This window comes from Pleurodeles waltl, chromosome 9, assembly GCF_031143425.1.
Source record: "Pleurodeles waltl isolate 20211129_DDA chromosome 9, aPleWal1.hap1.20221129, whole genome shotgun sequence".
NCBI classification, from domain to species: Eukaryota; Metazoa; Chordata; class Amphibia; order Caudata; family Salamandridae; genus Pleurodeles; species Pleurodeles waltl.
This window is the reverse complement of record NC_090448.1, coordinates 327080560-327088676: the sequence shown is the minus strand read 5'-3', so window position 1 is coordinate 327088676 and position 8117 is coordinate 327080560. Positions and strand designations below refer to the sequence as shown.

General features: G+C 51.2%; 1 protein-coding gene across 1 annotated transcript in view; it reads left to right on the top strand.

The window, feature by feature from the left end:
- Positions 1 to 8117, top strand: part of TRAIP (TRAF interacting protein) — a 222037-nt gene that overhangs the window by 50934 nt on the left and 162986 nt on the right. The window lies entirely within an intron of this gene.

The following is an 8117-nucleotide window of genomic DNA, read 5'->3' as shown; positions in this document are numbered from 1 at the left end:
TTTTGTTTAGTTTACGTTTGGGGTGGGTGTGTGTGTGTGTGTGCCTCTCTATAGGTCCACAAGTGTTGTGATATTGTGTTCACCTGTCTGGTCACTCTCCGAAGGGCTAGTTTTGCGAGACGAACAGACAGCCCGCTTAAAGGTAGCTCTGGGTTGTAGGGCAGAGTGGTTCTAGTAAGCTGTAAGGTACACAACCAGCATCTTTTCACAATCTGCGCTCCGGCGAGGCTCGATGGTGTTGCCCCTTGGGCTTCAGTAGGATTCACAGCAAGCTACGATAGGGTGTGGTAGTCTGCATCCTGTCCCTGTTATGTTGGGATCCCTCATGCAGCCACTGTGCAAACCATTGAAGTTGACTCGCAAGGTAGTATAATTCTACATCTGGAGCTGCCAACCCACTGTCTTCTGTGGGGTGCTGAAGTTTTGTCAGGGCTATTCTAAATCATCCTTTTCCCCATATTAGCCCCGTCAGTATTCTGTTAACTTCCCGGAAGAGGGACAGAGGAAAGGTACCCTGGCGGGGTGACAAAGAAATAAATCGGGTGAGTCAAGGCCACCATCTTAACAAGGCAGAGGCCGGCCGCCATCAAGAGGGGGAGAGTTCCCCAGAAGGCAGCATCTTCCTGAAGTCTCTCAATCGCCTGGCCCACGTTGCCCTCCAGAAGATCATTGGACATGTGGTAGATCTGCATGCCTAGGTATTTAAAAGTCGATGATACCCAAGAGAGGCTCTTAAGGTCTCAGGCCGGAGGTGTGCTTTGCCACAATGGGAATATATGGTACTTGTGCAATCCCGATAGGTCCCCAAAAAGCTCAAGTAAAGTTATTGCCCCCCTCAGCTCTTGATTAGCATTTAAGATGAAGGGTACCATATTGTTTGCATGGAGTGCAATCTTATGTGCACATTCATCTATGACCAGCCCCCTGTAATAGTTTCCCGTTCTCGCTGCCTGTGCCACGGACTCCACTGCTATTGCAAATAATAAAGGGGAAAGAGGATGCCCCTGTCTCATTTCTCTACCCACCACATAAGGCTCCAGTATTGTGAGACCTGTCTGGACTGGGACCGTAGGGATGGTGTAGTTTTGTCCATATAGTGAACCCCTGACTCAGTCCCATCCACTCCATTGCTTGGTAGATATAGTCCCAGTGAAGACTATTGAAAGCTTTTTTGATATCAGTTGTTATTCTCACTGCCTCGGAGGGCCACTGCTGGAGGGAGATCAGCCGCCTGACATCATGGCCATATGTGGAAGTAGGATTTTATAGTCCATATTCCACATGGAAAGTGAGTGATATGAGTGCACGTCCCCCGCGGGGCACCTAGGATTTAGAAGCAGCACAACTAGGGCTTCATTGGTGTAGGGGGTAGCGGCCCTGTCTCCAGTGCTTTTGCATAGAGATGAATAGGTTTGGGGCTAGTGTGTATTTATATGTGCTGTAAAACTATGTTGGGAGACCATCCGCCCCCGGTGCCTTGGCTCTAGCTGTTGATTTCATGGAAGCTCTAATTTCTGGGAGGGTGATGGGGCCTCCTAGGGATAGGCCTTCTGCCACCGACAGCTGTGGGTGTTCAAGATCCTCCAGGAGTCTCAACTGCATGAGAGAGAGAAGTTTACATGTTGGAGCATATAATGAGGTGTAATATTCTACAAACCTAGCTTTTATCTCGCTCTGTCGATATAATCTTTGTTCCCCCCTTTCAATCTCCAGTACCAGTGAGCTACTATAGGAGAGATTCACAGCCACGCAAGGAGAGTGCCTGATCTGTCCCCCCTCTGCTTACGCCCATGTGATGTAAGCCCTATGTTCAAAACATCTCCGCTTCTCAGAGGATGCTGCCACTTTCCAAATCCGGGTTATCTGGTCTCTCCCGATATAGGGTTCGTAGTGCATTTTCATGTTCCTCAATTTCCCTCTCAAGTGTGCACCTAACTCTGACCGCCTCAGCTATGGATCTGCCTCAGATCACTGTCTCAAAGGACTGCCACTCCACCGCCCGGGAGGCCGCGGAGGAGTAGTTGTCCCCAAAATAGGTTTGGATTGCCTCACCAATTGAGTGGCGGAATGCTGCTTCCTCCAGTGTCTCAACTCTGAGCCACCAGTCCAGTATACGCAGGTGTGCTTTTTGTGCCATGTGTAGGAAGTTGGCTCTGTATGTGCTATTTCAAAGTAAGGAATAGCATGCACAGAGTCCAAGGGTTCCCCTTAGAGGTAAAATAGTGGTAAAAATAGATAATACTAATGCTCTATTTTGTGGTAGTGTGGTCGAGCAGTAGGCTTATCCAAGGAGTAGTGTTAAGCATTTGTTGTACATACACATAGACAATAAATGAGGTACACACACTCAGAGACAAATCCAGCCAATAGGTTTTGTTATAGAAAAATATCTTTTCTTAGTTTATTTTAAGAACCACAGGTTCAAATTCTACATGTAATATCTCATTTGAAAGGTATTGCAGGTAAGTACTTTAGGAACTTTAAATCATAAAAATTGCATGTATACTTTACAAGTTATTGACAAATAGCTGTTTTAAAAGTGGACACAGTGCAATTTTCACAGTTCCTGGGGGAGGTAAGTTTTTGTTAGTTTTACCAGGTAAGTAAGACACTTACAGGGTTCAGTTCTTGGTCCAAGGTAGCCCACCGTTGGGGGTTCAGAGCAACCCCAAAGTCACCACACCAGCAGCTCAGGGCCGGTCAGGTGCAGAGTTCAAAGTGGTGCCCAAAACGCATAGGCTTCAATGGAGAAGGGGGTGCCCCGGTTCCAGTCTGCCAGCAGGTAAGTACCCGCGTCTTCGGAGGGCAGACCAGGGGGGACACAAGCCCACACAGGAATTTCACCCTCAGCAGCGCGGGGGCGGCCGGGTGCAGTGTAGAAACAAGCGTCGGGTTTGTAGTGTTAGTCAATGGGAGATCTAGGGATCTCTTCAGCGCTGCAGGCAGGCAAGGGGGGGGTTCCTCGGGGAAACCTCCACTTGGGCAAGGGAGAGGGACTCCTGGGGGTCACTTCTCCAACGAAAGTCCGGTCCTTCAGGTCCTGGGGGCTGCGGGTGCAGGGTCTCTCCCAGGCGTCGGGACTTAGGATTCAAAGAGTCGCGGTCAGGGGAAGCCTCGGGATTCCCTCTGCAGGCGGCGCTGTGGGGGCTCAGGGGGGACAGGTTTTGGTACTCACAGTATCAGAGTAGTCCTGGGGTCCCTCCGGAGGTGTTGGATCTCCACCAGCCGAGTCGGGGTCGCCGGGTGCAGTGTTGCAAGTCTCACGCTTCTTGCGGGGAGCTTGCAGGGTTCTTTCAAGGCTGCTGGAAACAAAGTTGCAGCCTTTCTTGGAGCAGGTCCGCTGTCCTCGGGAGTTTCTTGTCTTTTCGAAGCAGGGGCAGTCCTCAGAGGATGTCGAGGTCGCTGGTCCCTTTGGAAGGCGTCGCTGGAGCAGGATCTTTGGAAGGCAGGAGACAGGCCGGTGAGTTTCTGGAGCCAAGGCAGTAGTCGTCTTCTGGTCTTCCTCTGCAGGGGTTTTCAGCTAGGCAGTCCTTCTTCTTGTAGTTGCAGGAATCTAATTTTCTAGGGTTCAGGGTAGCCCTTAAATACTAAATTTAAGGGCGTGTTTAGGTCTGGGGGGTTAGTAGCCAATGGCTACTAGCCCTGAGGATGGGTACACCCTCTTTGTGCCTCCTCCCAAGGGGAGGGGGTCACAATCCTAACCCTATTGGGGGAATCCTCCATCTGCAAGATGGAGGATTTCTAAAAGTTAGAGTCACCTCAGCTCAGGACACCTTAGGGGCTGTCCTGACTGGCCAGTGACTCCTCCTTGTTGCTTTCTTTGTTCCCTCCAGCCTTGCCGCCAAAAGTGGGGGCCGTGGCCGGAGGGGGCGGGCAACTCCACTAAGCTGGAGTGCCCTGCTGGGCTGTGACAAAGGGGTGAGCCTTTGAGGCTCACCGCCAGGTGTCACAGCTCCTGCCTGGGGGAGGTGTTAGCATCTCCACCCAGTGCAGGCTTTGTTACTGGCCTCAGAGTGACAAAGGCACTCTCCCCATGGGGCCAGCAACATGTCTCTAGTGTGGCAGGCTGCTGGAACTAGTCAGCCTACACAGACAGTCGGTTAAGTTTCAGGGGGCACCTCTAAGGTGCCCTCTGTGGTGTATTTTACAATAAAATGTACACTGGCATCAGTGTGCATTTATTGTGCTGAGAAGTTTGATACCAAACTTCCCAGTTTTCAGTGTAGCCATTATGGTGCTGTGGAGTTCGTGTTTGACAGACTCCCAGACCATATACTCTTATGGCTACCCTGCACTTACAATGTCTAAGGTTTTGTTTAGACACTGTAGGGGTACCATGCTCATGCACTGGTACCCTCACCTATGGTATAGTGCACCCTGCCTTAGGGCTGTAAGGCCTGCTAGAGGGGTGTCTTACCTATACTGCATAGGCAGTGAGAGGCTGGCATGGCACCCTGAGGGGAGTGCCATGTCGACTTACTCGTTTTGTCCTCACTAGCACACACAAGCTGGCAAGCAGTGTGTCTGTGCTGAGTGAGAGGTCTCCAGGGTGGCATAAGACATGCTGCAGCCCTTAGAGACCTTCCTTGGCATCAGGGCCCTTGGTACTAGAAGTACCAGTTACAAGGGACTTATCTGGATGCCAGGGTCTGCCAATTGTGGATACAAAAGTACAGGTTAGGGAAAGAACACTGGTGCTGGGGCCTGGTTAGCAGGCCTCAGCACACTTTCAATTGTAAACATAGCATCAGCAAAGGCAAAAAGTCAGGGGGCAACCATGCCAAGGAGGCATTTCCTTACACCATGCTACCGAGAGCAGTAGGGGTTTGTCGTCCGATGTCGTGCGGCATAGATATTCTGCCGTGCGAACATAGCTGTGGCCACCTGGGGACTCCAAGAAGGCATCCAATCTGACATGTAGGTCATAGAGTCCCTAGTAGAACAAGTAATCTCGTTTGTAGTGGTGCAGGTGCCTCCATGTGTCCAGGGGTCCCCAGTGCTGCTGCTAGTCATTAAGTCTTGGCTGTGCGTTGGATTGGAGAGTTAGGTAAAGGAGTGTGTGATTGGTCAAGATCAATATTTGAAACACAGTTGTAGTCCTCTCCTATAATGGCTGCTTAAGTTAGGTGAGGGCCTAGTGTACCTGACAGAGTAGCAAGGAAAGACCTCTGCTCCTGTTTGGGTGCATGTACTCCCACTATAGTGATGTCTCGACCCTCCAACCGTGTGGAAACCAGGGTATAGTGGCGCTCCGGGTCTATCAATTCTTTCATTTCCTGAAAGGGAACCCCTGGGTGAATCCATATCTGAGTAAGTGGTGGTGTACACTTGTCCGCACCATCTTTTTCTGCTGGTGTTGCATCCTTGGGTTGTATGGTGTGTTTCCTGAATGATTGCAATGTGTACACCCTCCCTCTTTAGGTGTGACTAGGCCTTATAGCGCTTGGACATGCTATTCAATCCCCTGATATTCCATGTAATGAAGTTATGTCAGGTAGGACGTCATGGGGGGCTTATTGGTGTCTAATAAGTGCGTGCCGCGAGATTGCTGTTGCTCACTTCCAGCAGGCATAGGAATACCCCTTATAAGTATAGGAGATGAGTGAGCAGATGCAACCCCAGTGTTGATTCCTATAACAATCAAAATAATTAAATAAACAGCCCAACTTGCCTTCCCCAGGTGGGATAAGAAACATCCCCGTACAAACTTTCTTTTAATGTTTTCAACAGTCATAATGGAGGTGCGGGTGGTTAAGGAGCTGTCCACGCCATCCGCTTCACCAGAATGATCAGAAGTCTACCAGTCGCACTGCTGATTGAGCCCGCCCATCGCAAGTGGGGTCGGTGTTATGAGCTGAGGGAGCGCCTGCAGGGCTCCATTCGATGTGGACCGGGTTGGGCTCTCGGCATCAGTAGACAGTCTGTAATTAATACTCAGACACCCCCATCAACGTTGCCAGCACCTACTGGCCCCCAGGGGAGCGAAATGCCAGGTCAGCCCCAAGATGTAATGTAGTTCTAGAATTTCATCAGACGTGTTACTGCTGGTGGTGGGTCCGTCGAGACCATGGAAGAGATCGAAGCACATTCCGACACTGTCTCTCGGTCCGACAGATTATCCGTTGGGTGAGATGCAAGGGCTTGCTCCACCAAGGGCTGCCACCATCTCCACTGCCTTGCATCTTTCTGTTAGCACCTGCATGCGAGTTGGGCCGACCAAGACTTAGTTTGCCATGGTTGCCTTAGGTGCTTCCCAGGTGGGCCCTACTTCCCTCATTATCCTTCTCTCGAGGCCAGGAGGTTAGATTCCATACTTTCCCATAACTGTGTGAGGGGAAGTGAAAAAGAGTGTGGTATTGTTGTTAGTTACACAGAATTTGGCGGTAAACAACATGGCGTACTGGACCCCCAGATCTCTTCACTTCTTCTTGGCCGTGGTAAATTATGCTCTTTGCTTCTGTGCTTCCTTTGTGAAGTCCGGGTTTATCATAAGCCGATCCTCGATTGTTCTCTCCATGCAGCTGTGCTTGGGCCAGGATATGATCCCTGTCTCTGAAGTGGAGCAGTTTGGTGACAACTGGCCGGGGATACGCACCTGGCGGGAAAGGCTGAGATGGCACCTGGTGGGTCTGCACAAAAGCAAAGTATGGGGGCAGACCCTCTGGGACCTCGTCAGTGCAAATCCAGTGTTCCAAGAAGGCAGGCATGTTCGCTGCAGACCCTTAATTTTTTTCCGGCAGGCCCACTATCCATATATTGCTCCTTCTTACTCTATTTTCCGCATCTTCCGCTCCCACTTCCAGGATTTTCATTTTGCTTTCCATATTGATGATGTGAGTTTGCAATTGCTGGAAGTCTGGGGTAATATCATCCAGTGTTCGTTCCGTTGTAGTGACTGTCAGACAGTCTGCGATTTTTCCTCTGAGGACACCAAGGCCAGTTGTTTCCAGCTTCGCGCGACCCCTGCAGACCACGCCCCTTGGACAGCAGTGTCCTCCAAGCGGGTCCTCTGACTGACCTCCTCCGAGATGCAGTTCCTCCCGTGGCCCTCTCCCAGAGTCCATCCCTGCACTGGTTCCCGGTCGGGGTCCAGACAGGAATCTCAGGAGTTTCCTGTAGTGCTGGCAGTGACTGGGGCCAAGGCATCAAATGACTTGGCACCGCCCTCCACTGGATCGCCCAAGGCGCCTTCTCCACCTCAAGGACCTGATCTCCCTCACTTACCAGGAGTCCGAAAGTCCCACCGAAGTCTGGGCTGCGGGGTTGGGTGGTGAACGAGGCTGCAGGTCAGTGTGGTTCGTCAGTGGTGTCTCTGTTCCCTGGTCTCCCAGCTTGGCTCCACCCCCCCCCCCCCCCCCCCCCCCCCCCCCCCCCCCCCAACCCACCGCCATCACAACTGGCACACCAGTCATGGGTGCTACAGCAGCACACCTTTCCGGCCCTTCGTGGGCCTTCCCAAGCGCCCCAGGCCCCTTCTCACAGGCCCACAACTGTGTTCGCCGTCCCCCTCGATTGGGGGGGGCCTGCCATCCAGCTCCGGGCTCCCCTGTCTGGGGCCACCGCTCCACTCCGCTCTCAGCCCAGTGTTCAGTGTCTGGTTCCTGTGCGCGCGCCACTATTTTAGTAATCTGTTTCAGCTCTGTCATGGCGAACCAGGGCGGTAAGCTGTTCCTAATGTGACCGGACATAGCAACCACAGTGGTGGGTCAGGATTGGCTGGATGGCGGAGATACTTGTACACTTTTTCTTGTTGGAGCCACTAAAGTTAATGCAAGCTGGGCTTACTGTATTGCACTGTACTTTCTTGATGCACCTACCATAACTGTAAAAACTTTGTGTTGATGATCTATATGTACCCATACCAATATGAATGCCTTTTATATATGAATAAGTCCAATAAAAATCTAGAGGCTAAGATGTATGCACTCTGTCATTAGGCCCATAGCCAGATGACGTTACTCTGTGTTCTCACATTCTGTTCTTCTGAAGTAAATCCAGTTGCAGGAACTACACCCTTTGTCTTGTGATGGTGCACTCAGGAGGACTGTAGAAGGGAGATGAAGTTCTCAGGAGCAAAATCAACAGCAAAGGTTTAGTTGAGGTGGTGCTACATTGAA